The sequence below is a fragment of the Triticum urartu genome, chromosome 5, assembly GCF_003073215.2.
Source record: "Triticum urartu cultivar G1812 chromosome 5, Tu2.1, whole genome shotgun sequence".
NCBI lineage: Eukaryota > Viridiplantae > Streptophyta > Magnoliopsida > Poales > Poaceae > Triticum > Triticum urartu.
Window position 1 is genome coordinate 212,895,444 of NC_053026.1, and position 13,340 is coordinate 212,908,783.

The 13,340-nt window shown below is 47.7% G+C and overlaps 1 long non-coding RNA gene across 5 annotated transcripts; it reads left to right on the plus strand.

Moving 5' to 3' along the window:
- The first annotated feature begins 546 nt into the window (after positions 1–546).
- On the plus strand, positions 547–12,549 carry LOC125508433. 5 transcript variants are annotated; one of them, XR_007283464.1, is made up of 13 exons: positions 547–1,058; positions 3,143–3,285; positions 3,720–3,795; positions 4,346–4,980; positions 5,305–5,524; positions 5,617–6,122; positions 6,213–6,377; positions 6,470–6,532; positions 6,628–6,701; positions 11,453–11,748; positions 11,841–11,903; positions 11,999–12,072; positions 12,378–12,549. It is a non-coding gene; the product is annotated as an uncharacterized LOC125508433 (long non-coding RNA). The 5 variants fall into 5 exon arrangements; XR_007283466.1 differs by lacking the exon at positions 4,346–4,980 and adding an exon at positions 6,898–6,972 and having other exon boundaries at positions 549–1,058; XR_007283463.1 differs by lacking the exon at positions 4,346–4,980 and having other exon boundaries at positions 550–1,058.
- The last annotated feature ends 791 nt before the right edge of the window (positions 12,550–13,340 follow it).

The window sequence follows — 13,340 nt, forward strand, 5'->3', positions numbered from 1 at the left end:
AAACAGAGAATTTGCCATCAGTCAGTTCTTTGTCGTCTGCCAGCGGATGGCAAAGAATGTCTTTGCCATCTGCTTACAAAAAACAGACGGCAAAGAACTGACAGATGGCAAAGAACCTGGTTGCCATCAGTCAGTTCTTTGCCATCTGCCAGCCGATGGCAAAGAATTTTTGTCGTCCGCTGGCAGCCATCAAAGAGGTGGGTGGGGTCCAGTGCTGTAATGGCCAATCAACCCACCTCTTTGCCGTCTGCCAGCAGATGACAAAGAATCTTTTCTGTCTTCTGGCAGATGGCAAAGAAGTGGGTGGGGCCTAGTGGATGACGGAGCTGTAACGGCCCGCTAGCCCCACCTCTTTGCCATCTGCTAGCCGACGGCAAAGATTCTTTGCCATCAGCTGGCTGGCTGATGGCAAAGAGGTGGGGCTTTGCCATCTGCTGGCTGATGGAAAAGATGTGTGCCTTTGCCATCCGTTGGCTGATGGCAAAGAAGTGGGACTATCTCCTCCCCTCTCTCCCAGCCCAACCCCACCTCTCTATCTCTCTCTCTCTCTCTTTCTCTCTCTCTCTCTCTCTCCCAGTCCGGCCCAATCCTTCTCTCTCTCCCCACCTCTCCCAGCCACCACCGCACCGCGCCCCAGCCTCGCATTCCCGACGCCGCCCAGCACCGCCACCAGCCCGCCCCACCCCGCCATCGCAGCCCGCCCCTCCACCGTTCCAGGCCGCGGCGCCGCCCCCTCCCCCAACCCTCGAGGCTCTTTCCCCTTCCCCCAACCCTAGCCGCCGCACGCAGCAGCCATGGCGGACTGCACCTTTAGCGCTGGCAGCCGCCGCTCGTCCATGATGTGAAGCCATCCCTGCCCTGCTCGCCTTCGTCCGCTGCCGTCGCGGACCGTCTCCCCCGTCCCCGACCACACATCCCCGCCCTCGTCTGCCGCCATCACCGACCGGCTCCTCCGTCCCCGACAAGTCATCCCCGTCCTGCTCGCCGTCTTCCGCCGAAGAACCCGGTGGCTGTGTCGACTCTCTGCCTCCCCGACCACCTCTTTCGATTTTGCGAAGGTGATGCCCTCTTTGCTGCCTGACCACCTCTCCCTATACATGTTCATGCTCTGCTGCTTATATGTTCAGAAAGCTGAGAACCATTTTGGCTTATGTGATCTAAAGACCCCCCAACCTGCAGAAAATGTTTGAAGACCCCTGATTAAACATGCCTAGAGCTATGTGATCTACACCATTTTAGCAAATGGGAAATATGATATATGTGATGACTGCTGAGACAATCCACCAGGAGCATTACTTTGCTCAGAGACTAGAGAGTGTGCAACAACAAGTTCCTGATTGATTCAAAAATTAGCATGAAAGTAAAAAAAAGTAACACACACACAGACAAGCAGAGTATAATCTACGAGTAGAATAATCAGTGTGAGAATTCGGAAGAAACGTTCAGTGAATTTGTCTCCCTTCAGCAGGCCAATATGTTGCAACTGCATAACATAACGACTATAGGCTGCATCACTAGCATTTGGATGATCACATATTTGTCACCACTCAGAAAATAGGTGTGCAACCTGTGAATCAACCAATATAATGCATCAAAAATCCTAGCATATACAATTCATTCTGATGTGTAAAAATGGACCTTTAAAATAATATGTTACACTGCTGATACATGTATTGTTCAGAGAAGATCCCAATCGGTTAAAACTGAGAACCATTTTGAATTTTGCTCTCATTCCCACAGCCACACTCTAAAGTTCACAACCACAGACACACCAGGTGTACTTCTTTATCACTCGTGTAGTTTCCCTTCTGTCTCAACTACTCTATTTTTCCAAGCCAAAATCTGGGATGAGGATATAAATCCTTTTTGTTTTGTTTTGATGAAGACACAAAAATCTTGCTAGTTCTATTCTCTTTAGTTTGTACTTTGGAGCACATCAGGAAGCGGCCACACTGGTACAATATGAAAGATCTTGCATTTTGGTATCCTAATTCACAACATTCATTGGTGGATATAGTTTTGTTTCAAAGTATTGGTTGCAACATAAAAAATATGGAGATTAGTCTCTGTAGGATAAGACTCCATTTCCATTTTCATAATAAAAATGAGGCCGTGTCCTTTGTTAAAAAAATCTTGCCTATATTATCAACACTTACGGTTATAGTAGTACATATTTTGCTATACTCAGTGTCAACTCCTATATATTCAGCCAGGCTTAGTTGCATTTTAGAGTTGTCCTTGATGTTCAGCCCACCTTATGTTTATTTCCTGGCTCTGTCGTTGCCTACTTCACATACAGATTGGATATTTAGTTGTAAATTTAGCACCAACAAAACCATAAATCTTACTATAGTCTCCATATATATATTTTATAGAAGATTATATCACATTTCTTTATACACACACAAAGAAGAATACCTTTCTATTATGATTATTTATTCATCATTATTTTAGGCATATTTGTATGGAAGCTAGGCTAGTATTGTGGTAGTGATTCTAGTTTGATTCGTTGAAATCTACAGCTCTTTGTTTCAACTCCGAGGTTGGCACCGATATCATTGGTGAGAAAATTAGATAAAAAAACATCAAAAGCCCCTCAAAGAACATCCCACGATAATACCCAGTCTCATCTGCCGTCCTTTGATTATTGTCCAGCTTGTTGCACTATCCCATGTGAAGACACAATCTATCTGAGAAAGAAATTTTAAGATGCTGGCCTATTAATTTTAAGAGGATTTTTAACCCAGCATTTTCTGTTTAGTGCTGGTTTGGCTTGCCTTAGCTTTTACTCCCTCTGTCCGCGAATAAGTGTACATCTAGCTTTTGTCTTAAGTCAAAGTTTTAAAACTTTGACCACTTTTCTAGGAAAAAGTAAAAGCATTTATGGCACCAAATTAGAATCACTAGATTCGTTTTGAAGTGTACTTTGATAATATATCATTTTGTTGTTATATATGTTACTACTATTTTCTATAAAGTTGGTCAAAATTTTAAAAGTTTGACTTAGAACAAAAGCTAGATGTACACTTACTCACGGACGGAGGGAGTATATTTGAACAATCAGGTTCACAAATAGATACCAACCTAGACACGAGCTGGATAAACCCTATCTGATTTTGTTTTCTCCACTTGAGATTTGCAGGGGAGGTTGCATTGCCCGGAGAAAAGGCAGAGGAGGGTGATGCTGATGATGCAGCAACATCATTAAGGGAGGCAAAGGAGGAGATTGGGCTTGATCCAGCCTCGGTCACTGTCGTTTCCTCGCTTGAGCACTTCTTGCCCAAGGTAAGATGTCTATGAGTTCTCGCTTATACCCCTACTAGAAAAAATCACATTGTACAGCGGACAGACTATTTAAGTGCACACTAAAAGGCATGTTAGTTTTTTTTCTTCTTAGACTTCCAAAAAACACATGCATGCAGCCAAGATTTAGGATATGCTTATAGATGTTTTGAGGGTTATGTAGCAGGCTTCTCTTTACAGTCCACTTTTGCCGGATAGAATTTATCTTTGTCCCTTTGACACCACGACACCCAGACACGACACCCCCGACCCCCGACACCTCTTCGGCTTCCTGTTGACTGAAAAGGTGCTTTTCAGCCTTCCAAAGGCGATGGGGTCATATATTTATGAATTATTAGTTAGGTCATATATTTTCTGATTTTGTTATGAAAAATATCATATATATTTGTGTTGATCGGGTGGATTTAAATGTGTAGTTGTTACATCGCTGCGAGGGTCTGGTGTTCGACGACCTCCCCGTGCGTTCAACGAGCTCCGCCCCGGCGTTCGTGGGTGAGCACAAATGACATCTCCTCCTCCCCCAATCATTTGTTATGTTCGGGTCTTCGTGCCGATGAAACATGCTAGCTGTAGGTATATTGAATCATCAGTATGCGTGACCACTATGCGTCTCCCGTTCGGAAGGGTTACATCTATAAATATGCATGCATTTGCATATTTATAACCGTGATTCTTTCGAATTGTCCAACGTTATCCATGGATAGCCTAAGTATGTGTAGATTGGGTTCGTTTTCCCATATGCTCTGCTCCAGATCCGATGCAGAATTTCGTCAGCGCCTCCCTGTTGTTCTCCGGGTACACATCCTCTTTGCTTATTGTGGAGACGTGTATCAGGAGAACAGTGGGGAGGTGCTGCCGAAATTTTGCGTTGGATCTGGAGTAGAGCATGGGAACACGAACCCAATCTACACATACTCGGGTGGGATTAGGACCTATCTTTACCTATTAGCGTCTATGTTGTATGGACGTAATAAAACTGACAAACTCTATTAACTGATGAATATGGTTTGCTGAATTATGTATATATTTCTTGTGTGTCCAGTAGCTAGGCCAGATGAGTGATCGTGCGTGGATGTACACCGCTAGTCAGAAAGACATGACCCATGAATGGATAACAAAAACCAAGGGGTTTGTGAGAGTCGCATTTGCAAATGGACAGAGACAAACCTGGTGCCCATGTGTCGAGTGCGACAACTATCATAAGAGGTCAGAGTTTGAAATGATCAAACACCTGCAGAAGTGGGGTTTTACGCCTAATTATACAGTCTGGACATTTCATGGTGAGTCTGCCCAACGTGCCAGAGCTGAGGAGGGCCGTCGTCGCACCGACGAGCATGGTACCGGGATGGAAGACATGGTGGATCCAACCTGAGCCTATTCAAAGGGAAGCATAATCCAAAGCCTCTGTACAATGCTGGCGACCCTAAAAAGGGTGCATAATCCAAAGACATGGTGCATAATCCAAAGAAAGGGTGCATATTCCAAAGACATGGTGCATAATCCGAAGCCTCGGTACAATGCTGGCGAACCTAAAAAGGGTGGATCCAACCTCAGCCTATTCAAAGGGAAGCTCGCACCAGCCGGTGCTTATACTCCCTTATTGTTGGATGTCGACGAATGGCGGACCATTACGTTGTATATCTTGAACAATCTAACAGAAGTGCGGCCGTACATCGAGTAAGTTCTCGGTACATTGTTTCGCAACCTCTAATTCCTTTGAACTTCTCTTCCCGAACCGATTGGGGGACTGGCTAGAGTCGAGTGGCCATGCTGATGGTGATGAGGGTGGCTATAGTTCTGATAGCTATAGTGAGAGTGAGCTGGTTGAGGGGGGCAATGTCTACCAGCGTGGTGGTACAAAGCTCCCGCCCACCCCGGCGACCCCTAACCAGAGGTGGTTGATTACGCCTGATGGGGAGAAGAGAGTGCATTTACTCTTTTTTAACCTTTTGCCTTCATGTTTCTTCGAATATCTAATGCGTTAGTCTTGCCATACTGCAGGTCTTGGAAACACGGTCGTGGTGTCCGCAGGCCCAACACAGTCCTTGGTGTGATTTGTTGCCAGAGCTTCCCGGATTGGGTCACGTTGCCTGGTGAGGGCCAGGCTCCAGAGCTAGGAATGACCTGGGAGCACTACTTGGCTGCCCCGGCCCCGCCGGGGGAGAGGATCGGCGGTGTCGAGTGCCACATCGTGGCCGACGTTGTGATCCAGACGTTTTGGGTAATTTCTCCTCCCTCGTCTACGTTGTGTTTTCTTGTTTGATTGGCAACCCTAGTGATTGTACTAATCCATGTTTTCTTGTTTGATTACAGACCTTTTACAGGTGTGCTGAGGGACAGGAAGAGGCCGCGGCTCGGGTTATCGAAGCCGAGTGCAGGCGGCTACTTCAAAACTGGCGGAACGGGGCTCGGACGCAGGCTACTCGAGACTACTTTGTTCCTCTCTTTTAGGCGTGGAACAACAAGACGGATGTACCAGAGTTGTTCGACCTCTATGCCATGGCCCATAGTGCCTCGTATAAGAAGGCCAAGGCATTCTCTGAGTCTAATCTCGATGATCCAAAGAACTTCACCAACCGCGCCTCCCACAACAAGCTACAGAGATGAGGGGAAGGCGAGGAAAGGGCCGGACTTTAACCTGAGCCAGCCTATTATCCAGAGCTGGTGATGATATCTGGTGGCGGGAGGAACCATGGCTTGTTAGCCATTGGGGATGGACTGATACGTTGTACTAGCACTCTCCGCAGATCAAGAAGCGCCAGACGAGCTCCGATCCTGAGAGAAGGCCTCGTCCACGACCAATGGATCTTGAAATCAAGGTTAGTTATACAGAATCAGATACCTTTCCTCCATTACATTATGTGTGCGGCCGTCCATGATTACAATGCTAAAGAGGAGTGGTGTTGCAGGCTGCTATTGAGGAAGAGAGAGCAAATACCCAGGAGCTTCTGGCGGAGGAAAGGAGGCAGGCGGCGGAGAGGGAGAGGGAGACTGAGGAGAGGACAGCTAGGCTTTTGGAAGAGGAGAGGAACCGGAACGACTTAGCTAACCGAGCCATATAGGAGCTCTTCGCGGTAAGTTTCTTCTGCATATTAGCTAAATCATGCACGCAATGTTCCTTTCATTAGTAAGTAATATGACTGACTCGTCAAAACCAAATGTGCAGTCCATGTGCGAGAAGACCGGTCAGACCCCTCCGCCGATGCCAGTCATTGCTCCGGCGGACACGGTGAGTTTCATTTGAATGGACATTACTTATTATTCTTCACATTTGTGTTGCATCATGCTAACGAGACATTGCAAATGATCTTTAATTTGGTGCAGCATAACTCCTGACAAGCATCGACGTCTGCCATTGGTGCGAGCAAGAACCCCGATCCTTCACCTACGGGTTGACGGTAAGTTTTGCCTAGTGCTTTGCTTAATTAGCTCCAAAATGACCTATTTAACCTAGGATAGCTCTAAAATGACCTATACTTAGCATTTTTTCCTCCAAAATGACTAAATATGCTTAGCTAGCTCAAAATTGACATATTTAACCTAGGATAGCTCTAAAATGACCTATACTTAGCATTTTTTCCTCGGGCTGCTCAGGACTTTCGGAAGACCGATTGGTATTTCGAAGTCTTTTGCGAAATACCTGAATCAATTGGGATGAGAAGATACTCGGTAAGTGCGAGAAATTATCCATAGGGCTATTCAGGTGGCAAAGAACTGCAAGGCAGTAGGCACAGGGTATTATCGAAACAATAGAGAGAATTTTGGGGTATCTTGTAATAACAAGATTAACGGAGAATGATTGTATGAACGACAAGTGTATGACGTTATCCATAAGGATATGTCGGTGGTAGGAAAATGCAAAAGCAATGAGCACAAAGTTTCGGGAGAACATTGGAGAGTATCTTCGGAACCTTCTGGTGAAATAGCTGATTATCTGGAATAAAGGGGCTCTCCGAGGGAAAGTGATCACGAGATCCTAATGTTAGATTTAGTAAAATTCATTTAACCCGGATAGAAGAGAGATGAGAGTCCCAGAGTATAGACGAGGAATAAAAAGATCCTAATACCACCCAATGGCGACGTGGGCCCGTAAGCCACACGGCCATGTTAGTAAAAGCTTTGTAATGACTAGACTCAACTTCGGCCAAGGAGTTCGAAGGGGGATTCCTACACGCAGTCGGCTCTGATACCAACTTGTGACGCCCTCGATTCAATCGTACACTAATCATACACACAAATGTGTACGATCAAGATCAAGGACTCACGGGAAGATATCACAACACAACTCTAGACACAAATTAAAATAATACAAGCCTTGTATTACAAGCCAGGGGCCTCGAGGGCTCGAATACATAAGCTCAAAAATAAAAGAGTCAGCGGAAGCAACATTATCTTAGTACAGACATGAGTTAAACAAGTTTTCCTTGAGAAGGCTAGCACAAAAACAACAACGATCAAAAAGGCAAGGCCTCCTGCCTGGGAGCCTCCTAACTACTCCAAATCGTCAGCGGCCGTCGCGTATTAGTTGGCACCCTCAGGGTAGTAGTAATCATCAGTGGTGACATCTGGCTCCTGGGATCCGTCATCTGGTCAAAACAATCGGGTATGGGAGAAAAGAGGTAGCAAAGCAACCGTAAGTACTCATCCAAAGTACTCGCAAGACTTACATCAGGTCTAAACTAAGTATGCATCTGTATCAAAGGAATGGGCTGTATCTGTGGACTAAACCACGGAATGCCAGAAGGGAAGGGGAAAAGCCTAGCCTATCGAAGACTAGCATCTTCAATCATCTTGCAGCATATAAGAGAGTACAGATCAACATAATGTAAAGTAGTAGTAGTGTTATCAACCTCGGCCAGAGATCCTTTCTCGACGCCCTGCGAGAAAGCAATCCCAGAGCCATACTATCCATTTCTCATAACCATTTCTCATCTCAAGTAACCAATTCTATTTGTATCGATCGGGATACAACTCCAAGTGTCCGTTACCGTAGGACATGCTAATGATAGATGTTTTCTTCCTTGCAGGGGTGCACCAACTTACCCACCACGCTCGATTAACTCCGGTCGGACACACTTTCCTGGGTCATGCCCGGCCTCGGCCAAACAATACGCCGCAACCCGACCTAGGCTTAATAGAGAGGTCAACACGTCGGACTAAGCCTATGCCCTAGGGGTCATGGGCCATCTCCCTGGGAACAACTGCATGTTGTGTGGGCGGCCGGTGAGCAGACCTAGCTATCTCCTTCAACAAGGCAGGAGCTTACGCAGTCCAACCCGGCGCACGCCGCTCAATCGCTGACGTATATTAAGCTTCGGCTGATGCATACGACGCAAAACGCCCATCCAATGCCCACGTGATAGTTAGTGCTATCAGGCTAGAGGCCCCTCGGATCAAATATCCAAACCGTAGTGGATTAGGAGCACGCGGTAACGAGCAGAGACTCACGATTGATGTGACCCCGTCGCCCCGTCTCGAGTACTTGCGGCAAGGGCTAAGAATGCGCGGCCACGTATCATAAGTATCTCACGGGCACCTTCCAGGTCAACCCGACTCCACATCACTCGCTATTAAGCTCGCGCGGGTACCCCTCAGGGCCGACCCATCTTTAGTAACATGTCTCAGGGTAAAGTCATAGTGACCATAGTAACTGTGTGTCTAACACTAAGGGGAAAACCCGAGGAATCACTCCCGGTGAATTCCACTCGATGTTGTCATCAAGGTGAACGTAAGAGGATCTACCCTCGAGGTTCACGTTTGATGGGTTGCACGACAGAGCCGTAACGGAAGTGGTAAGGAGGAAATCACCCTCGATGACCTCGACCATATAGCTACACTACGGAGATCTCATCAGGAGTGATGTAAGAGGTTCCACCCTCGGCACTCAATGGTAACTCCGCAGAGTTGTACAACTAGGGGGTGATGTGCGGTGTCGGGGCCTAGACGTCGATCACGTTGATCGAGTCATCGAACATAAAGCGAGGCAACTGGGACAAGGTGGGGGTCACTGATGGATCTCTAACCAACCTATACTAAGCAGTTTAGGATAAGCAGGTAAGGTATGAAAGCAGGTAACAAAAACAGGCTATGCATCAGAGTAGGATCATACATAAAGCAGTAGCATTTCTAATGCAAGCATGAGAGGGAAAGAAATGGGTGATATCGGAATGCTCAAGGAGGGTTTTCTTGCCTGGTTGCTCTAGCAAGGAGGGGGTCGTCGTCGACGTAGTCGATCACAAGGGCAGCATCGGTCTCGGGGTCTACCGGAGAGAAGAGGGGGAAGAAACAGTAAATATAAAGCAAACGTAGCACCACAAAGCATATCATGGCAATAAGATGTGCCGGGTGTGACCTAACGTATGGCTACACGATATAGGTGAAGGGGGAATTCAACCGGGAATGTTTTCCCGGTTCCGGACCTTGTCAGATAGATGATCGGAGGGGGAAAATATTCCATGTTGAGATAGTTAGAGGCATCTGACATGTATGTGGGTAGCGTATTCGGGTTCGTCTCGTCGTTCTGAGCAACTTTCATGTACAAAGTTTTCCCATCCGAGGTACGGTTTATTTTATATTAATTTTAAAAGATTTAAATCATTTTTGGGATTTATTTAATTATTTAAATTCACATTATCCAGAATAGTAGAATATGACGCCAGCATGACAGCAAGCTGACGTCAGCAGTCAACTGTGTAGTTGACTGGGTCAACTACGTGTGGGTCCCGCATGGCATACACTGTTTAGTTTAATTAGGGTTTAGCTAATTAATTATTGTTTAATTAAACTAACAGATTAATTATATTAATTAAATAGGATTAATTAACCTAATTAATTCATTTAATTATTATTTATTTATAATTTTAATTTTTTATTTAAAAAAAGTTCTATACGGTGGGCCCCTACTGCCAGGGGCCCAGGAGGGCACTGGAACGGGTGCTAGCGGGCGAAAGGGCAGCGGGTGCTGGCGGAGGCCACAGCCCGCCCCGGTGCGGGGCGAGGCCGTGGCCCGCTCTGGCGGCGGGGGCACCGGCGCGGCGCGGCCAGGCGCACGATGGCGGTCGGCGGCGGTGACCGGGGCGGCGTGAACGGCGGCGAGAAGGGGGTAGGGGCGCGGCCGGGGCGTCATCCGCGGGGCTGCCGCGGCTGCAGTGGGTGCAGTGTGGGCCCATGGGAGGGAACGCCATGGGCGCACGCGAGCGCGGCTGGAGGTGGGACGCCGGTGGCAGCGAGCAAGAGCGGGGGCGGGAGCGAGCAGCAACAGGGGAACCGGGGTGCGGCGTCGCCGGAGACGAGTGATGGAGGCGGCCGGCAGGACAGCAGCAACTGCTGCAAGGCAGCAGGCGGGAGGCGCGCTGCAGCGAAGCGGCATGCGTGGTGGCCAGCACAAGCAGCGGGCGACCGGGGCAGACGCGGGGAGCAGCGAGCGGGGCATGGGCAAGGCCGGCGTGAGGCGAGAGCGTTTGGGCGCGGGCGTGACCGAGGATGCCGTTGGCGTATGGAGCTAGGGGTAGAGGGCGCGGCCACGGCGCGTGCACGGGCACGGGACGACGCGGGCGCACGGTGACCGGACGAGCAGAGGGGGTCGCTCACGGTGTAGTGTAGGGGTTCGAGGGCAGCGGTGCGCAGGGAGCGGCTTGGGGAGGAGGACGAGGCCGACGGGGACGGAGAGGAGGCAGCGGCGATTGCTCCGGCGACGTCGTCGTACGGCGAGGGCGAGGCGGCGTCGGGTGGCGAGCGGTGGCCTCCTCCTCTCGATCCAATCGGGAGAGAGGGGGAGGAGATATTTTGGAGAGGGGGAGTGGGGAGTGTCGGTGGGAGTGGAAGCGTGGGGGGGTATGGAGATGGTCGGTTGGGCCTGAGGGGCCAGCGGGCTGGTGCTAGCCGGCTGGGCCTCTTGGCCCAGTTGGCCAGGGGGGATTCCTTTTCATTTTTTTGTTTGTGTTTCTTTTTATTTATTTACTTTTCTGTTTTAAAACATTTTAATTTATTTAGGCATTTTATAAAACTGCGTCTGCTACACCATAATTATCTAGGTAATATTTAGTACAGAGCAAACATTTTTATTTTAATGTTTGAAAACTTTTATTATTTAACTTTATTTTAAATTTGAATTTGAATCGGTTTTGAACTAACCCGAGATTAACTACAGTGACAGAGGTGACGTGGCATCGTTAACGTGGGATTACTGTAGCATGATTACCCGGACATTACACCTTTCCTCCATTACATTATGTGTGTGGCCGTCGATGATTACAATGCTAAAGAGGAGTGGTGTTGTAGCCTGCTATTGAGGAAGAGAGAGCAAAGACCCAGGAGCTTCTGGCGGAGGAAAGGGGGCAGGCGGCAGAGTGGGAGAGGGAGACTGAGGAGAGGACAGCTAGGCTTTTGGAGGAGGAGAGGAACCGGAACGACTTGGCTAACCATGCCATATACGAGCTCTTCACGGTAAGTTTCTTCTGCATATTAGCTAAATCATGCACGCAATGTTCCTTTCATTAGTAACTAATATGTCTGACTCATCAAAACCAAATGTGCAGTCCATGTGCGAGAAGAACGGTCAGACCCCTCCGTCGATGCCAGTCATTGCTCCGGCGGACACGGTGAGTTTCATTTGAATGGACATTACTTATTAGTCTTCACATTTGAGTTGCATCATGCTAACGAGACATTGCAAATGATCTTTAATTTGGTGCAGCATAACTCCCGACAAGCATCGACGTCTGCCATTGGCGGGAGCAAGAACCCCGATCCTTCACCTATGGGTTGACGGTAAGTTTTGCCTTGTGCTTTGCTTAATTAGCTCCAAAATGACCTATTTAACCTAGGATAGCTCTAAAATGACCTATACTTAGCATTTTTCCTCCAAAATGACTTAATATGCTTAGCTAGCTCAAAATTGACCTATTTAACCTAGGATAGCTCTAGAATGACCTATACTTAGCATTTTTTTCCTCCAAATGACCTATTTTACAGATATAAGTTGCATCATAATAATCTTCACATTTTAGTTGCATCATAATAATCTTCTTCTTCTAGTCTTCTTCTTCTAAACTTTCTTCTTTCCCATTTTGTAGATTTGCTTCAGATCACGGAAGCTTGGGTTGATGGAGTGCTTGTCTTTAGTTTTTGTTTTGACTTTGTGAAACTTGCTACCTATGATGAAACTGTGTAATATTGATGAAACTATGTATATGTATGGATGAAACTTGCTACTATTGGTAATATGTGTTGGATATGTGTTGGATATATTTGCTTTCATGACTATTGGTAATATGTGTTGATATAGGCACTTTGCCATCTGCTGGCTGATGGCAAAGAGGCCACGTGGCAGCAACCTGTGTAGCGCTCATCTGGCCTATTTGTTCTCTTTGCCATCCGCCAGCAGATGGCAAAGAGCTTGCATCCTTTGCCATCAGATGGTGGATGGCAAAGAGCTTGCAGCCTTTGCCATCAGCTGGCGGATGGCAAAGAGCCTGCAACCTTTGACATCAGCTGGACGATGGCAAAGAGCCTGCACCCATTGTCATCAGCTAGCAGATGGCAAAGAGCTTGCAACCTTTGCCATCTGCTGGCGGATGGCAAAGCACGCCGTTAGCCTCCTAACGTGGCTAACCCTGTTCCTCACGCTTTGCCATCGGCCAGCTGATGGCAAAGGCTACAGGCTCTTTTCCATCTGCCAGCAGACGGCAAAGAAGCCTTTACCAGAGTTTATTCAGCCGGCCCTTTGCAATCTGCTAGCAGATGACAAAGCCCTTTGCCATCTGCCATCCGTGCCTTTGCCATCTGCCATGGAAGATGGCAAAGTGCCTGATTCCAGTAGTGTGCCTTTTCCTTTTGAACTTGCAAAGCGTAACATTTTCGTGCGACCGATCGATAGAAATCAAGAACAAAATGACGAGGGCAGTGCTTTCCCGTGCGTTAGGGGGGCTAGTTTGAGTGATATGTTGTGCTACAATGCCGTCCACTTGCTCCATTTTTATGTAAGCACAACACCGGCGCCCGACCACTATGTCCGGACATGAACCCGAGAAAGCCGA